Raw genomic sequence first — 17,534 nt, forward strand, 5'->3', positions numbered from 1 at the left:
GGGCGTTGAACGACTACCAAGGTAGATCTCGAAATCGGTTTTCCACCTTCTCTGAGACTTCGTCATCAGATTCCTCAGACCCGGACGCAAGAGGAAATAATTCACGCAAACAGGTTGCTTTTTTAGACCAGGGCCAACAAGGAAGGACCAAGTCAAAAGTTCCATGGCAAATGCGAACGCGCAAACGGTTCTACCAGTCATAAGCAACCCAAATGTAGTGGTCAATCTTTCTGAACGAACACTGACAAAACAAGAGGAATCCTTACTTAACCTTGGCTTAAAATTCGTTCCCTGTAAACGAACAGACTACACAAAATTGAAGATAGAAACGCTGGAGTTCTGTAGGAAACTCAGGCTAAAGGCTTTCTTTTATAATCAGCCGGCTCTCCAAAACACTGAGACCACCGGGCTAAGAAATAAATCCAAATTTGTCCCACAGCAAAACATCCCAAAGCAAATATTAGCATTCGAACAGATTATGCTTTCTTCAATAAATAAAATGGAAAGAAACAAGAAGTATGTACCTCCCAATATCAGTAAGGGAGAATTACAAGCAATATGCAGTCTGAAAGAAGATCCCTCGCTTGTAATCAAGCAGGCGGACAAGGGAGGAGCAGTTGTCATCTGGCCCCGCGATAAATATGTCGCTGAAGGTTTAAAACAGGTTAACAATACTGAATGGTATCGAGCCCTCAATGAGGACCCCACAAAGCAGATCCAAGGATTAATCAGCCAAGTGTTATTACAAGGGAAAGAGGAAGGTTACTTGGGGAGTAAAGAATTTGACTTTTTGAACAAAAAATTCCCACGAATACCAGTCCTATATTTACTCCCAAAAATACACAAGAACCTAGCCGAACCACCAGGGCGCCCGATTGTTTCGGGCTGCGATTCCTGCTTGGAACCAATATCCAAATACGTGGATTTCTTTTTAAAGCCCTTCTTGACGGAGGTAAAATCGTATCTCAGAGATACTACAGATTTCCTACTTAAAGTAGAAGGATTGACCTTTGACCCAACCACACAAATTATGGCAACCATGGACGTCACGTCACTATACACACAAATACCTCAAGACGAGGCATTGGAGGTTATTGAACTATTCTTAGAGAAAAGAGAAAAGCCACACAGAGTGCCAACCAGCTTCATCTTAAAGCTCGCAGCAATAGCTTTACAAAAAAATTACTTTACGTTCAACGAGCGGTTTTATATGCAAATCAAGGGCACTGCCATGGGGTGTCCTTATGCCCCAGAAATGGCAGTGCTCTACATGGCACAGTATGAGTCTCTATTCATAGAGAACAATAATCCATACAAATGTAACATCAAACAATGGTGGCGATACATAGATGACGTCTGGCTCCTGTGGCAGGGGAGCCAGACTGACCTCTTGGCGTTCCATGGATGGATTAACAACAGGCACAGGGACATTAAATTTTCAATCGAGACAAGTACCACCCGAATGACATTCTTAGACGTTGAGGTGACCTGTGAGGACAGTAAATTAAAGACGTCCCTATATAAAAAACTGACTGACAAAAACACCATTTTGCACCATAAAAGCTACCACCCCAGAAGCTTGAAGGCCAATTTGCCTTATGGACAAATGTTGCGTATCCGGAGAAATTGCTCCATGATATCTGATTATGACCATCATGCCCAGGTGTTCTGTAATGAAATGACGAACAGGGGCTACCCGCGTAAACTGTTGAGGAATTCCCTTAAGAGGGCTAGATGTACACCTCGAGAAACTCTACTACAAGTGAAAGAGAAGAAGGAACTAGACAAACTAGTTTGCGTCACAACCTTCGGGCCAGATACGCATAATCTCAGACAGGCGGTGCTTAAAAACTGGCACCTGCTAGAAAATTTGGAATGCCCCTTTCCACGACCCATCTTCGCATATAAAAAGAATAGAAGCGTGGGGCAGCAAATAGTGAGAGCAGATCTTCCTAAATCTCAGTCAAAACATGACCTTCGAGCACTATGGGACATGAAACCATTAGAGGGCCACCACAGATGCGGCAATTGTGTTGCATGTGGCAGCACGATCGAAGGTAACGAATTCCAGCACAAAGGAGTTAAATGGCGACATCTAAGTTTTTCAAATTGTAAAACCAAAAACGTGATCTATGTGATCGTTTGCCCCTGCCCAAAAATTTACATAGGCAAAACAAATCAGCAGGTCAACCTCCGAATAGGACAACACAGGTCGAGAATTAAAAAGAAAATACTAACAGCACCTATGGTTGAACATTTCATTGAGATGTCACATAGTGAAACTGACTTTAGGTGGTCTGTCCTACACACAATGAGCAATGTACAACGCCCTGCGGACGTTGAAAGGATGCTACTCGAGAAAGAAGCATACCTCATTCTCAAATTCAATTGCACTATGACTGGATTAAATAATATGACTGAATTGTCAAGAATTTGAGACTTTCCATCATACTGCTTGGGTTTTTCCGCAAAGTTTATAGCAAAAATTCTGGAGTAAAAAAAACACACATTCCGTTTGAGAATTAATGACACCACTGGTTTGACCTGTTTAAACAACACAAGCATCCCCCCAAAAAAACCAACTTGTCACCCATGTCTTTTGATTCACATTTTCTAAATTTCAAACACACTACAATTCCCATAATGCAATGACCCAACAAGTGGGTCGTTTTATAGCTTGACAATATGGCCGCCAGCTACACACTCGAGCAAGCAACAAGCTGAGGAGCACAACAGAAAAGGAGCGCACTGCGTATGCAGGTAATGCAACTGACGCGCTAGTGCCAAATTATATTGTTTGACCGGCACTGAACGCGATGCGTTTAATAACGCGCTTCATTTTTCCTGAAACAGGAAAGAGATATTTGGTATCCGAAATACAACCCGCCAAGCAGCAACTAGGAGGCGAGGTCGTTTTCCTACAGCCCCGGACGGGGCCGTAGACAGGAGGCGAGGGGCGACTATTTGCGCTACCAAAGATTCAGGTATGTAGACCTGTTTCTGTAGGCAGGCCGCCTACGCAGCTACAAAGATGCAATGACTTTTGAACGATGTGACTCACAGTCATGTTTTAAAAACAGGTAGACGTGGAGGACAAAAGGAAAGAGAAAAATAGAAAACAGAGGCCCTTGACTGCCATCAGTACATGATTTTAAGGTACGAAAAAAAGAAAAGTAAATACGTACTTAATTGTCACAGCTGACAGTCAATGCTCATCTAAAAACAGGTCATATGTCATTTAATTAGGATCCCAAGAAGAATGAACCAGATAATTCCCCGCCCCTCGGTGATACGCAAGATAGCGCAGTCTAAGGTATGAAAAACACTTGTTGTATTAAAAAATAGGTGGCCTTAAACTCGCAGCTTCACAATGAGTAAAGCTAGGCAACATGTTGTTTGTTCCACAGACTGTTGCACGTTGAATATAGAGCTGAGGAAAAGAGTCGTGCCTAGTGAAAAGTTAATCTACATAGCTTCACACAGGTACAGTTGTTTTTATCCAAACGGTGGATTACGTTTTATAGATAGAGGCTACTAGGTGGTATTAAAATTACGCTTTTCTGCATCCCAACAGAATAATACAAAGCCCTGAAGATGGTTTGGACACTGATGGTCTAAACCTGAAACGCGTCGGCTGGTTATTACAGCAAGAGCGAATTGTGAACAACTAGAGTGTTTCAGGAGAATTGTGATATATTTCTCTATTCCTGATGTAAATGTAGTAACTTCTGCTAATGTTATGAAGTTGGACCATTGATTTGATCCCGTATATTGCAAAAACTTGTACTGCAATGTATATTGAATGTTGGATGTATTGTGTTGATTCATTGTTCGTTGATATGTTTTGGTGCTAATTGTTTATTTAATGAGTTTTGTCAGTAATTGTTTATATGGTGTATTCTTTTTCTGCCATTTGAAATTGTGTCTGTAAAAAAATATAATTAAAAAGTATAAATAAATATACTGGACCGAATTAAAAAGAGTATATTTGGTCCCCAATGGTAAATAATTGGAGAGGGGGCAAACTTTTGTGGATTACAAGTATATAGGACCCAGCCCTCCTTCATCCCCACTAAGGGTCTACCTCCTTTTTGTCAGCAAGATGAGGTCAGCGCAGGTGCCGAAGGAGGAACGAGAGAAAGAGAGTGTGTATGTGGGTGTTAGATAGGGTGACCAGAATTTTAAAGCCAACAAGCGGGAGGGGGCGGGAAAGGGGGGTGGAGAGACGCAGAAGTGCCGGCAATGCCGGACCAGATTCGGGGGCGTTCCCGGCTTTCGGCTGACGTCGCGTGACGTCGGCAAAAGCCAAAGAATCTCAGGAACGCCCCCGAATCTGGTCCGGCATTGACGGACAGGCCCCTCGTCCAATGGCTATGCTCCATTTATGGAGCCAGCCAATAAATGACGAGGGCCGACCCAAACCCACACTACAGTTCTCATTAGGTTTTCGCCTGCGCGAAAAAGATGCGCAGAGCGCATCTTTTCGCCAGGCAAAACCTAAAAAGGACACTTCCTCCATTGAATAGCACTGAGAACTCGGAGCGCTCCTGAAGAAAAAAAACAAGGCTACAGCTCTGTGTTTGCAGTTATATCCACTGAATGATGAATAGCGTCTCTGTCCCGCGCGCACCACATCCGCTTCAAGGTCAAAGTGGTTCCCTTGAGCGTGTACGTGGGTACATGTGCCTCATGATAGGTTGGGAGTCCGGGATGTCCAAATTTAAATATTTTACGGACAAATCCAGCCAGCAATGAACCCAGGCAGGCATGGATTTACAGCGCCACATCAGCTCTTCACCGGGGAGACAAAGGGAACTTAGTGAGTCGATATTACGTGTAGACCCGGCCCTAAGAAATAAGTGCGGGGGCTAGGTACCGGAAAGCACCGGCACAAATTAAGCACTGGCAAGCATACATTTCTCTCTGGTGTATAATAAAGTGCAAGTGCGGTGGGGGTGTGGACTGTGAAGTGTAAAATAGATGAACGAGGTGATTCTGTATAGTCAAGTTCAGTTCATCAGGCGCACTTGTCTAATTCTTTTGCCACTAAGTTCCAAAATGTTATTGCCTTGCAAGACAATTGGACAGACAAGCTTCCAAAACAAGTTATAACAGCCACTCTGCAGGACCTTATTTGTTCTCTTCTCAGTGTTTCCCGAAGGGAGAGATTTCCCAGTGTTTAGTAGTGCTGGACAGATGCATAATAGGTGGAGTAATGACTCATCTCCGTGACCACAAAGGCGGCATTCCTTTGTCAACCAAGTCCGTTTCCATTTTGGAGTGAGGTCTTTCGAGGGGAAGGATTCCAGTCTCAATAGCATCAAGATCGGCTTAGATTGTTTTGAGACGTGTGCTGACAAATACGGCTGAGGTTTCAACGATATATAGGATGACATCAACGCCCATGCGTGTGTTCTGTGGGCCAAAGCGGCTTTGTCTGTTAACAGCGATGGTTGCTTGATGGCTTTGTTAGCTATATGTTTAAACTCAGAGTAGGTCATTATTGTGAGCCAGACCACATCTAGATTTAGTGCGGAAAGGGATTCTTTTAAAACTGGGAATACTCACTTACTTAGCCTGGAATATTGTTCCACCTCCTGCCAAAAGTAGTGGGCTAGAACATTTTCCTCTGCTGCCCTCATTCTCCAATAATATTTGACCAGGGCTCCTTGTCTTGGTGGTATCTGGTTTTTTAATCCGTATTCCAGTCTTATCTGTGCTTGTGAAATATGGCATGAAATTGGGAACAATTTCTTGAAGAGACTAAATTGTGCTGTATTTAAAACTGTCGAGTCCTTTGTGTTTATCAGTTCTAATCCATACGAAATGGATGGCAGGAATTTTGCAACTACGGCCTTTAGTAGATGGTTTGTTGAACAACTTCTGAGTTTTTTCTGCAAGTTTTTAAAAGCCAATAGCAGTTGTTTGGCTTTTACATGCCCTAGATCCAGATGTAGCTTGTAGTTGAGCTGGTGATCTAGATGTATCCCTAAATATTCATATGTATCTACCTGGGACAAAGGGTTGTTGTTTAACATCCAGGTGAATTTAGAGTGTTTTTGTGGGCGCTGGAAAAGCACACAACCTTTGATTTTCGTAGCTTGATTTTTAATTGAGCTGAGGTGGTATATTCTGCTGGTTGGGTAATCAACCTCTGCAAGCCTCGAAGCGTTTGAGAAAGTAGGACAATGTTGTCCGTGTATTGAAGACTTACTATTGAGACATTCCCAATTTTAGAGGGTCGCCTTGTGATGAATGAAAGTTGTTCTCTTGGTCAACTGTGTAGATGTTAAATGAACAGGGAGCCAGCACACACCCCTGTTTTAAGCCGTTGATGGCTGAGATTTTATTAGTTAGACTTCGCCCGTCCCCTTTTTTAATTTGGACCCATATTTGTGAATAAAGATTAATGATTGCCTCTAATAATTCATTAGGAGCTCCCCAAGATTTAAATTTTGCCCATATCTTAGATCTGGGGCTGGCATTATATTGAAGGCTGCTTTGAGGTCTACAAAGCACACATAAAGGATGTTTGATTTGGCGATGGCTTGATCGGCCAGGAGGGTGACTACAGATATGTTCGTTTTTTGCCTCAACATCAATTAGCGCTATCAATCTGTAATTGGATGTATCGGAACACGCTCCTGATTTGAATATGGGTTGTAAAATACTTCCTCGCCAGGAATGATACAAGACTCTAAGATGTGTTTAAACAGGGGAGTTAGGTGGCCAGACCAAAAGGATGGATCTTTTCTAAATAATGCATTTGACAGGCCATTTGGCCCCGGGCCCCATCCGGTCTCCGGTGTTTTATGGTGTTCAGTACCTGCTTTTGTGTCATCTGTAGGTGGTGTTCCGTTGGTTCAAACCTTGTTGTTTCCCAAGCTTCTGGATGGAATTTGTCCTCTGTTTGATTTCTTTGGGTGGTAGAGTGGATTTTTAGGTAGTGATGTGCAAATTTTAGTATCTGTTTTCTGGATGGTTCTAGGTTTTGGAGCCTTAGGACATATTGTCTGACTGACGTCCATCCCCATCGCTTTTGAAGGTTTGGAAATATTTAACTCACCTGGTAGTGAGGTTGTATTGTATGTGGCTTCAATGTGAGCTCTGCATGTATGTTCTGTTATATCCGAATTGAAATGTTGGTTTTTGCCATTTAATAAGAAGTTGATGTTTTCCCAGAAAAGTTTTGATTTTCTTTGCTTGCTGCCGTGAAGTAGTTTCATCCACAATTGTTTGCTGTATGCTTGCTTTGCCACCTTGATTTCTCTTTTTAAGTCTCTTTTCCTTTTTGCTATTAATGTAAGGGTCGGTTGTGTCAGTTCTGACCACTGAGTTTGCAGTGATCTTAGGTATTTGTTTAGGTGTTTTTTTTGTCCTCAGATTATATGTGTACCAGGCTGCCCGGTGGGTCTAGGGGCATTATAGCTGTTAGCTCGGTTGGAATTTTTTAAATTTAAATTGTTGAAAAATGACTCCCAGACCTCTATACGATGTGCTCTGCTTCCGGTGATGCCAATAATGAGAAGGATGTACCCATGATAGTATCTGTTACTTTTGTTCCATGTGAGTCATTTTAGATTGTAGGATTGAGTTGATGATGAAAGAGCCTTGGCTTGCCCAGTCCTTTTTAGAATGGTGGTTAGTGTAAAGGTTTGAGGATGGTGCTCACTTTCTGTTCTTTCCTTTATTTGTAAGTCAGAAATTAAAGGAAAAAGATCAAGGTCCGCCAAGGTGAAATCAATGGTTGAGCCGGTTTTGTTCGTCACTCCAGTGAGTGCTGCGGGACAGTCCAAATGCCCATGGCCGTTTAGTGTGTACAGTGAAAGTTTGCCCAGAAAAGCCTGCATCTCTTGCCCAGGGTGTCCCGTTTGCTTGTGTTGCCCTGCCTTGCCTATATAAGGCCGGATACGTTTTTTTCCTCACCTCGCAATATGTTCATGTTAAAATCCCCTGTCAGTATTACATTGGCATGTGGATGAGTGAGTTTTAGAGCTTCAAGTGCTGCGATCTGTTGCTGGATTCTATGCCCCTTTTGCTTGTCGGCTGGATGGATATAGATGTTCCGAATTAACAAGCCAGTCGAGGCCGAAGCTTTGAGTTTGGTGCATTGCATCTAGGGGGAATCGAGGTCGATGACTACTTCTTTCCAGTGAATATCCATCAAGATGAAAGTTGATAGGCCGTCTTTTGCCCTTCCATACTTTGCTTCTTTTGTGGCTGGGTGAAGGTATTCTTTGTAGCCTGCTATTGGTGAATTTATGGTCTGCCAGGTTTCTTGGAATTGAAGTAAGTCATGCTCTACGAAGTCAGCATCTTTGAATTTTGCACTTAAATCATTCACGTTCCATGAGCAGATCTTGTAACCTGGGCTTTTTTCTAATTCTTGCGTGCTTTTGTTCATGCAGCTCCGTTGTTCATAGTAAAGCGATCGCCTCCGGGTTGTCCACGAGATTGGCAGCTTCGGATGGTGGTATTGTGATCAAAATTGTCCTAATTTTTTGGCCATCATCTTTCATTATAAGGAACTCATCAGGGCCTTTTGCACCTTTTGGGATGCCCACTGTTTGATTGGGTTGTTGTAAAGGGCTTGGGTAGAGGAGGTGCTCCACCTTTTTTAGCTCAATGCCCCATTTAGAAAAGGACTCATGTTAGACCTGTCAGCCCTAGGCTGGTCTTTCCCCATTTTTTCCGCCCTTCCCTTGTTTTTTTCCACCATCTTTTTCGTTGGACCTAGGTCTCTGGGTGCCTTACCACTGCCAATCAGTGCTAAGGTGCAGGTGCTCTCTCCTACCAACATGGCTGCCACAGGCCCCTGCTACTGTGTAGTGGTCTTTTTAGTAACATACTGGTAGTCAGGAGCTGGCTGGGACAGTAGGATACTGTAGCAATGCCATCCTGCCTTGTCTGCCCATAGCCTAGACTGTGGAAGCTCCTGGAACCTTCCAGAATAGGGGAGGGGTTACACTTTGCCGCCTTAGAGAGTGGTCACCTGACCTAGAGGTATTTAGGGAAAGGAGGGAAACCTGTTTGCCAGTTGGGGCATCACTGGACCTGGGGGCACCTCTGCAGGAGTTTAGGTGGTAGGGCTAGGAGAGGAACCTACACCACTGGAAGTGACTGGGCCTAGGCACTGCCTTCTAAGTTGAGTAAGGGACTCTACCAAACCCACTGATCTGGCCCAGCATGGGGGGAACCCAGGGAACCACCCTCAGTGAGCTAAGGGAACCACTGACCCACCAACTCCACCCCCCTTACTACCTACCCCCCCAAAGAAACTGCCCAAGAAGGGTGCAGAAACCATTCAGCGCCGCAAGAGCACACCTACTTACCAGAAAGACTGCTGGGGGATCAACCAGGTACCAGCGCTGCATCATCCAAGCGCTCCCCGCTCGACCTGTGCCCCCCGTGCTGTCTTGCCTCATCTATCTTGCTGAAGTGTCTGAACTGCTATTCCCCAAAACACTCTCCTACTGTGCCCCTCCAAGCGCTGTGGCTCTAGAGACAGTTGTTGCCCCCGAAGCGTTGTGTTCACGAAGCGCTATTGCTAGAACTGCTGCTGTGCCCCCACGTTGTGCTAGACTAGGCGCTGTGGCCGTATCGAGCTGTATTCCCCAACTCACCGCTGCAGACCCGGCGTCCAATCCCTCAGAGGCGCTGGCCTAGAGTGCGCCTGTGGGCCGTGATCACCGCCGCCGCCCGGCGTCCGGAGTAAGGAGTTCCTGCAGCGGTCGCCGGAGCCTGGGGAGGGCCGCCGCGCTAGGCCTTGGAAGACGGCGAGGGAGTGGTCACGTGGCCGGGGAGCCGGCTACATCACCAGCTGCTCCCCCCCTGTCAGACGCGCTCCCATTGGTGCCCACAACAGCACCCCCGCAGGCCGCGCTGCAAATGGCGGCTGCGGGCGTGCCCTGAACCGAGCCTCACTGGACTGGTCCTGGGCCCCGGAAGCCTAAGGAGGCCCGGGACCGAGACCGGAGAGTGGCGGAAGGTGGCTTCCTGGAGAGAGAGAGCCCGTAACAGCCTGGACGGGGCCGCACCACCTCAGGGCGCTCCCCGGAGCGTGTGAGCCCCCCCTGCGGGCCCAGACTTTGCCGCACGCCGCAAGGGCCCCTGGAGGGCCAGAGACAAAGGTAATACCCCTGGGGGAAGGGCGGAGGGCCCGTGACTGCCCTTCCCCTTTAGGAGACTGTGGTTGGGTCCCGTTGGCCCCGATTAACCCTGTGGTGAGCCTGGGCAGGGAAGTCAGGGCCGAGTAGGCCCCAAGCCGGAAATAAGGCTAAAAGGAGACTGAGAGCCCCCCGAACTGGGCGACAGGCCAAACTGAGCACCTGGTGTTGCGCAAAACGTTAACCTCTGGTTGGGGAAGTGTTCATGGCCCCCTGCCCTGCAGTGTAGAACTGAATTTCAGCCCTGTTGCACCCCTTTGAGTGTTGGTAAATGTTTTTAAGAAGCCATGTGCTTGAAGAATATGTTTTATTGTAGCTGATCCCAGGAAATGTGGCTATGTAGAATCTGCTTGGGAAATGTTGATGCCTGAATTTTACTGGACTGGTTTTGCACATGCCTACACTATGAAATGTTGGTTGATCTTTCAAGGAATGGTTTTACTTCTGATGCTTCAATTAAATGTTACTCAATGAATTGATGCTAAATTGGTTACAATGAATTACCTATCAGCAATGAGGTCAATCTAGATAAAAGCATATTGATTTAAAAGACTAGCTGGTGTGGTGTCATTTATTGTGTGCGTTCCCTGTCTCAGTGCGAGTGTGTGCTGCGCTTCTACTTTACACCTAGCTTTCGGGTGCCTTCCCACTCGCGCCAAGCTAAGTGGAATTGGTGACCCCAGTTCTCACAACTCCCTATGCCTCCAGATCTGTTCTACAAGGGAGTGATCTGTCCAGGTAGTTATTGTGATTTCTGGGCCGGTTTGATTGGGATTGGATTTGAACTCAATAATTTCCAGATCGCTGGATTTGTTGTGACTCAGGGCTGGCAGTGTATTGTTTTTTATCTGGGATGCTTGCTGTCTCTGTTACTGCCTCAATAGGCTCTGAACAATTAAGCGCTGAGGTTGGGTGGTGTTGTGCAGTGTTTGTTGAGGGCTTTAAAGGTCTCTAGCTGATTTGAACTCCGTGCCTCCCAGGGGGTGTGCTCTTATCTTGACTTCTTTGTAGTTGCGCCTCTCTTACGAGACAGCGAGCCTGTTGCTGACAGCCTCCCATGGGCTGAGTTTGCTCGCTTCTGTCATTTTACCCCGAGGGGTTAATATGATATTTGTTTTTTGGGTGATCTGGGTGGTTAATTTGTCTGTGAAATTGAACTCAAAAGGCTTAGGCAGAGCCTCAAAGGGCCCCCTCTGCGTTACAGGACCGCCCCTCTGGGCCCTTCAGAACAATGGTCTGTACCTAGAAGGCAGAGGTGGAAATGGATTGTGCGATTTCTGTTCTTCCACTCTCCACCTAATGAGCCTGGAACTGGAAGCCATGTGGCTCAAAACAGGTAGATTAGTTACCTTGGATTTGGAAATGCTTCCATATTCTGGCTTCACAGCCACATGTGGTATTTGATTGCAATGGCTGCTCCAGCTGCTTTGGCCTTTGACCAGGTGGACTGCCACAGGTAACAGTGGTGGGGTGGTTGGGTGGGGCAGGGGCGGTGTGGGGGGAAGTGGACAGACGACAGGATCGGGAAAGTAAAGTAAAAAAATTATTAAAACCACTTACCTTGCGCTTGCTGCACCGCGGATGATGTGGCGAACGCAAGGTAAGTAGTGTTTTTTAACTTCCCCTATCCCATCGTCACTCCACTTCCCCCCACCCGCCCTGCCAGGCCCCGCCGCTGTTACCTGTGCCGGCCGCACCTGCCTTTGACCAGAGGTAGATCTTTAGGTCCATTGTTCTCTTGAAGCCTGAGCGGTCCCGCCTGTCTTGCTTTGTGCTGTACTGTATCTGGAATGTTTGAACATTGTCTGGGCGGCACTGGATCAGCCACATACAAAGGTCTCTCGCTTAAAAAGACCCCTTTTGAGCCCACGCAACCCCATGGTTTATTGGGTTTGGACGGAAAAAGTCTTCTGATGCCAAGGACATCATCCTAATAGGTCAGGATGATGGAACTAACATGATTCACAAAAGAATACACTTTGGGATGCCGTAAGCTCAGTGACAAAGAAGACAGACCCAGAGGTAATACAAGAAATCATGGTTTTTCGAAGTTCTGGTCTTTGTCACAGTTCATACCTCCCACCAGGAGGGTTTGCCAAGAGGTACCTTTGGTGCACATCAGTGAGAAGGGAGGTAAACAGGAGTGTTATCCAAAAGGGTAGAGAAAAAGCGAAAACAATCAAAACTTGAGAGACCCCAAGTACATGTCTTCTTATTGTCTCAGTATCAACAACCCTGTTCCTTGGAGGTTTGTTTTCAGCAAACAAAACATAGATACAATGTCTACGAAGACCTGGTGGTTTCCTGGCAATGATTTTTCACCTCAGGTAAACACCCAAAATGTAATGATACCCGATCAGGTCATGAAATGTTTGATTTGCCTTAATGCAGAAATAAATATTAATTTCACTTTTAAGCTTGTTCTCCACCACATTAGTGTCTTAGACCGGAGTTTGTTCCTGTCTTTGCTTTACTGATCTTGCAGAAAACCAATACAGTGGCAACACTAGCAAAGAAACCTCACCTTTCCCTTCCTTGATAAGCATTTACACACATTTGGTTTGATGGAGAGAATACCAGTCACATATTTTTCAAATACCTTGATTGGTGCAGGTAGCAAAGATACCGGACAAAATTTTGCAAGGACGAAATGATCAGCTGTCAACTTTAAAAAACACAGGTGTGCTAGTGTAGCTGGGTATATTTATACTTTAGCCTCACGCATTGGATTCTAATCTGGATTTCAGAAATAAGTAATTGTTAAATCTCACATTGCAAAAGAGTAACCAGATTAAAACTTGCAGGTTGATTTGTTTATTTCAGGCAAATCTACATATTGAGAGTCACAGCCAAACTCCAGTTATGGATTTAGGCAACATCATTGCTATGAGATGATGGTGTGCCATCTTGGGTATCGTGTGGGCTGTATGTCGGGGTACCAAATATTGGCCAGGGACTATTATGAATGATGGTAGTCGATATTCTGCTATAAAATTTATTGCAGGTAAATATTAACAACACAATATTGTGGTACAGCACACTCAGGAGACATTTATATGACTTGTGTGGAAAAAACTCCTATTGCACAATTCCCTAAATATTTTTACATATACCTGGGCTTGTCCATTTGTAATTCTACAGTCTCATTACAACATTGCAGTGCTCTGTTTTCATATTAGAAGAGCCCCACAAATGGAGAACGCATGGAAGGATATTTACAAAGACCCTACTGTGACTGGGGACTAATTTGCAATCTTCGATGAACAGTAGAGGTCTAAATCTCCAGAACCATAAACTAAATGCCTGAAGTGGCTTGTGGAACTGGTCTCAATGTGTCATGTACTGCCTCCAGAACAAAACATAATAATTCAGAGCTAGCACCAAGAAAGAATAACAAGAAAACAAACATACACAGCTAAAAATATATGTACGCATACACCACCATCTTCGGCGCCTGAAGCTTAACCCACAGACAGACAACAAGCCCCATGAAAATAACCCCCGCCCAGGAGCCAGTTTTACCCGCCTTACCTTCATGACGTAGATTGCATCAGTTAACAGATCCCGTAGGGCACCACAGGGCTAAGTCCGAGACTCACTTGAAGATGAGGGGAAGAAGAGGGGACGAGGATAGCAAACCCCCCAAAAATTCAAGATTTTCCTGGCCGCATCAGAAAACAATCCTACCCGATCCAGAGTGGATTTAAACATACTGCCTGATTCATTCAAATGCACTATAATGTAAGGGAGCCAGACTTCAATGAACGACCAGAAGTTGACTCTGGAGCGAACTGAAGAAACTTCAGAAAGGAAAGACATACTGAAATAACGGTAAACAATGCACAATTAGGACATTGAGGCCAAATGGCTACAAGGGGGCAGCCCAAAATCATTTATTGTTAGTCTGCCACATAAATGTCAAAAGGGCAAGCCATATACCTAACATTGAATACTATCTGGGAATACTTACTACAAGACTACCGGCGGCGCCTGCCTTTAAAGGAAAGATACACGAGATTTGGCATAGCCAATCGGTCTTTCCTTTTGAAAGCAATGCAGGAGTATTGGGTTTGCTAATGTTATTTTCCGACTCTGTTCTGCATCGGCAAAAAGAAAAACACAGCCACGAGTGGCGCACCCACGCGCGCCACTGCGAGCCATATGTCTTCAATTATCGCGCCCGTGTCTGGGCATGATAATTGAAGACATATTGGCTTTGGTGCACGTAACAGACACCAATAGGCCATGGGCAGAGAAATGAGCCCGCCTTTGGCCTATTGCGTGCTCTGTTTAAAAAAAAACACACACGCAAAGCCCAATAGCGGAGCCCAAAAGGAAAAGCACACGCATGAGCGTGTGCGATTCCAGGGTCCGTTTTCAAACCCTGGACAAAAGGGCTCGCCTACGCGAGCAGTGCTGCGCACTGCATCATAAGCGGTGCATTCGTTTCTGGAACACCGCGGCTGCCGAAGCAAGGCCAAAGGGCATCCTGCGGAATTGATAGCATCCGAATGGTGTTATGAAGGATGTCAGTTTTCGACATGTAGGTCTATCTGGTGATATGCAGAAGTAAGGTCAATGGTGGAGAACCACTTTACCCCTTTCGTCTTGGCCAGCATTTCTTCTATGCGAGGCAACGGGAACTTTTCCACCATTAGGCTCTTGTTCAGTTCTCGAAGGTCTACACAGAGGCGGACCTTGCCATTAGGTTTCATCGCTACCACCAAGGGTGCCAGCCACTCCGAGCTGTCTATAGGCTCAATGATTCCATTTTCTTCTAATCTGCGCAGTTCCTGCTGTACAGCGTCCCTTACGGCTAGAGGCACGTTCCTGACCTTGTGGGATACAGGTTTGGAGTTCTTCTTGAGTACAATCTTATGTGTGAACTTCTCCAGCTTGCCGACCTTCCCCCGAACACTTTCGGGAAGTCGCTCTTCATCTTCTCCAGGTCCGGCCAGTTCTCGGGGGCTGTCATCAGCAATTGTATGTCCCCCCCTGGGTCCAATTCTATCCCCAGATCACCTTAGTCCATCCATCCTAAGACTGATGGGCCCTTCTCAGCTACATACAATTTGCACTCCGCACTTCTTCCTCTGAATTCAAATTTTAAAGTTCTGTAACCAACCATGGGGATGAGCTCGCCCATGTACGACACCGGTCGTATATCAGGTGGTTCTAACCTTGGGCCCAAGCTGGGCCTGAATTCTTCATTCCACACTGCTCTCTGGACAATGGTGTACGGGGATCCCGAATGCGCTACAATCTTGATTTGCATTGCATTGTGATTTGCATTGTGGTTTGCGGGTCCGCTTACAGTCAATGCCCAGCACTTGTTCTTCCACGCATAGTACATTGTCCTCCTCGTCCAGTTCTTCTTCTTCCTCCTGTTGATCTTGCATCACGTACTTCACGGTGGGCCTCTTCATTTTTCGGCGACACACCTTTTCGTAGTGACCTACTATGCCGCAGAACATGCATTTTGCTCTGAACGCTGGACAACGCTTGTCTTGGGCCGCATATGCCAGGCTTCCGCACCTGTAGCACGTGGTCTTGCTTTCTTTGTTCTGTTTCCATGGTTGTCCTGGTTTCCCCATCCACTTATTTGGCCCTTTTCCTTCCGTCGTCGTGGCTTTACTCCTTCCTGGTGGCTCTGCATCATCCACCTTGTTCACCATGGTCCTCTGGACAGTCTCTCTTTTAGCTGTGTCGGCACACCGTTTCGACAACTCTGCCTTTTTAACCATGGCTATTACTTCCTTAAGCGATGCCTCTCCGTTTACCCACAATTTGTCTTGTACTGTCTTGTTAGTGGTGTGCATGACTATTTGATCTTTTATGAACTCGTCATGCAGGGCCCCATACTTGCAAGTTACCGCCAACTTCCTCAACGCTGCGACATAGTCATCTATGGATTCGCCGGCTTCTTGTTTCCTCTGCTGGAAATTGTAGCGGTCGATCGAAACGCACACCGCAGGATGGTAGTGGTTGTCAAGATCTTTTATGGCGTGCTTAAATACGTCATAGTCTGCCTGTTGTCTGGGCGTGGGCGCCAGGTTCTGGAAGACCCTTATTCCTTCCGGGCCTCAGTTGTGCAGGAGTATCCTTCTCTTCCTCGCACTGGGAAAAGCCTCTCCATTTTCGTCTTCTAGGGCTTCAATATAGTTCTTGAAGTATTCTCTCCAGTCCTCCCACTTCATTTGAGGTTCCCCAGGCTTCGGCAAGAATGGGATCGGTGTCGTGAGTGAAGACGCCTGCGCGCTCATTGTGGCGCTTCCTTCTGGTTCCGTCCCTGGACCTCCCGGGCTGCCTGGTGCGTTCGTGCTCTCGCCTTGCGCTAGGTTCGGTCGGGGCTCTTCTGCTCTCCCTTCTCTGTGTCCTGCTACCTCCGCCAGGGCCTCTGTGGATTGTCGCTGTACTCTCGCCGTACCTTCTGCTGGTTAATGCCACTGCGTCTGGCACCTTAACATGTGGGTGGTGTTTCCCCCTCCTCTGCACGCTTCTTCCATGCTCCCCGCTTATCTATGTTGCTGCGGTGACTGTCCACCTACCTGCAGCTCCTCGTGGTGGCCTCTGACTGGGTTTGCCTTTCCTGCAGCTCCACGTGGTGGCCTCTGACTGGGTTTTAACTCTTTTTATTTTCTTCACTGGTGCTGGGTCCTGATGGTCTCTTTCCTTTTTTTTCGTATTTTTTTCTTATTTAGTATCCCAGACCTTGTCGCCACTGTAAAGATGTGCCTTCTGCTAGGCACGAAGTATTAGAGGACTCAAGGTTGCGGTAGTAAATCTCTTTAGTTAAGTATTACAGAGCGGGAGAGCGCAGAGCGTCCGGCGTCCTCCACTACTTTCACTTTTTTCTGCGCATGCGCAGACGCTCCCGATCTCACATCCTCGCGCGCTACGTCGTGACGTAGCATGCAAGAACTAGAACGCGACTCTACAAAGCCCATACTAGGAATCCACCATCAATAATGCCAATATATCACCCTCCGTCACGGTCATCCAGGCATTCATCCACACCCTGACACACTGTGGTGCATATGAACATTCAATCCAACAGCCATCACAGAAACCCCACACCATCAGCAGCGGCCAACCCGGGCCAATGTAATTACCAACAAAATAGCAGCAGGCAAAGAGACCTCTGAGACAGAATCATCCAAAATAATTTTACCGTCCCGGCTCAAACGAGGGCTATCACTATTGCGTCCCAAACAGGTAGGATTGGCACCTTCTGCACTACTCTGACCTCTCCTCTGCGGAGTGCCTGCGTTCACATTCCGCCCATCTGCCAACTCCAAACCGCATCTATAGATACACAGCCCAATCCAATTATCAACTCATCGTTATCAGCTAGGGTGACCAACTGGC

The sequence above is a fragment of the Lissotriton helveticus genome, chromosome 4_1, assembly GCF_964261635.1.
Source record: "Lissotriton helveticus chromosome 4_1, aLisHel1.1, whole genome shotgun sequence".
NCBI classification, from domain to species: Eukaryota; Metazoa; Chordata; class Amphibia; order Caudata; family Salamandridae; genus Lissotriton; species Lissotriton helveticus.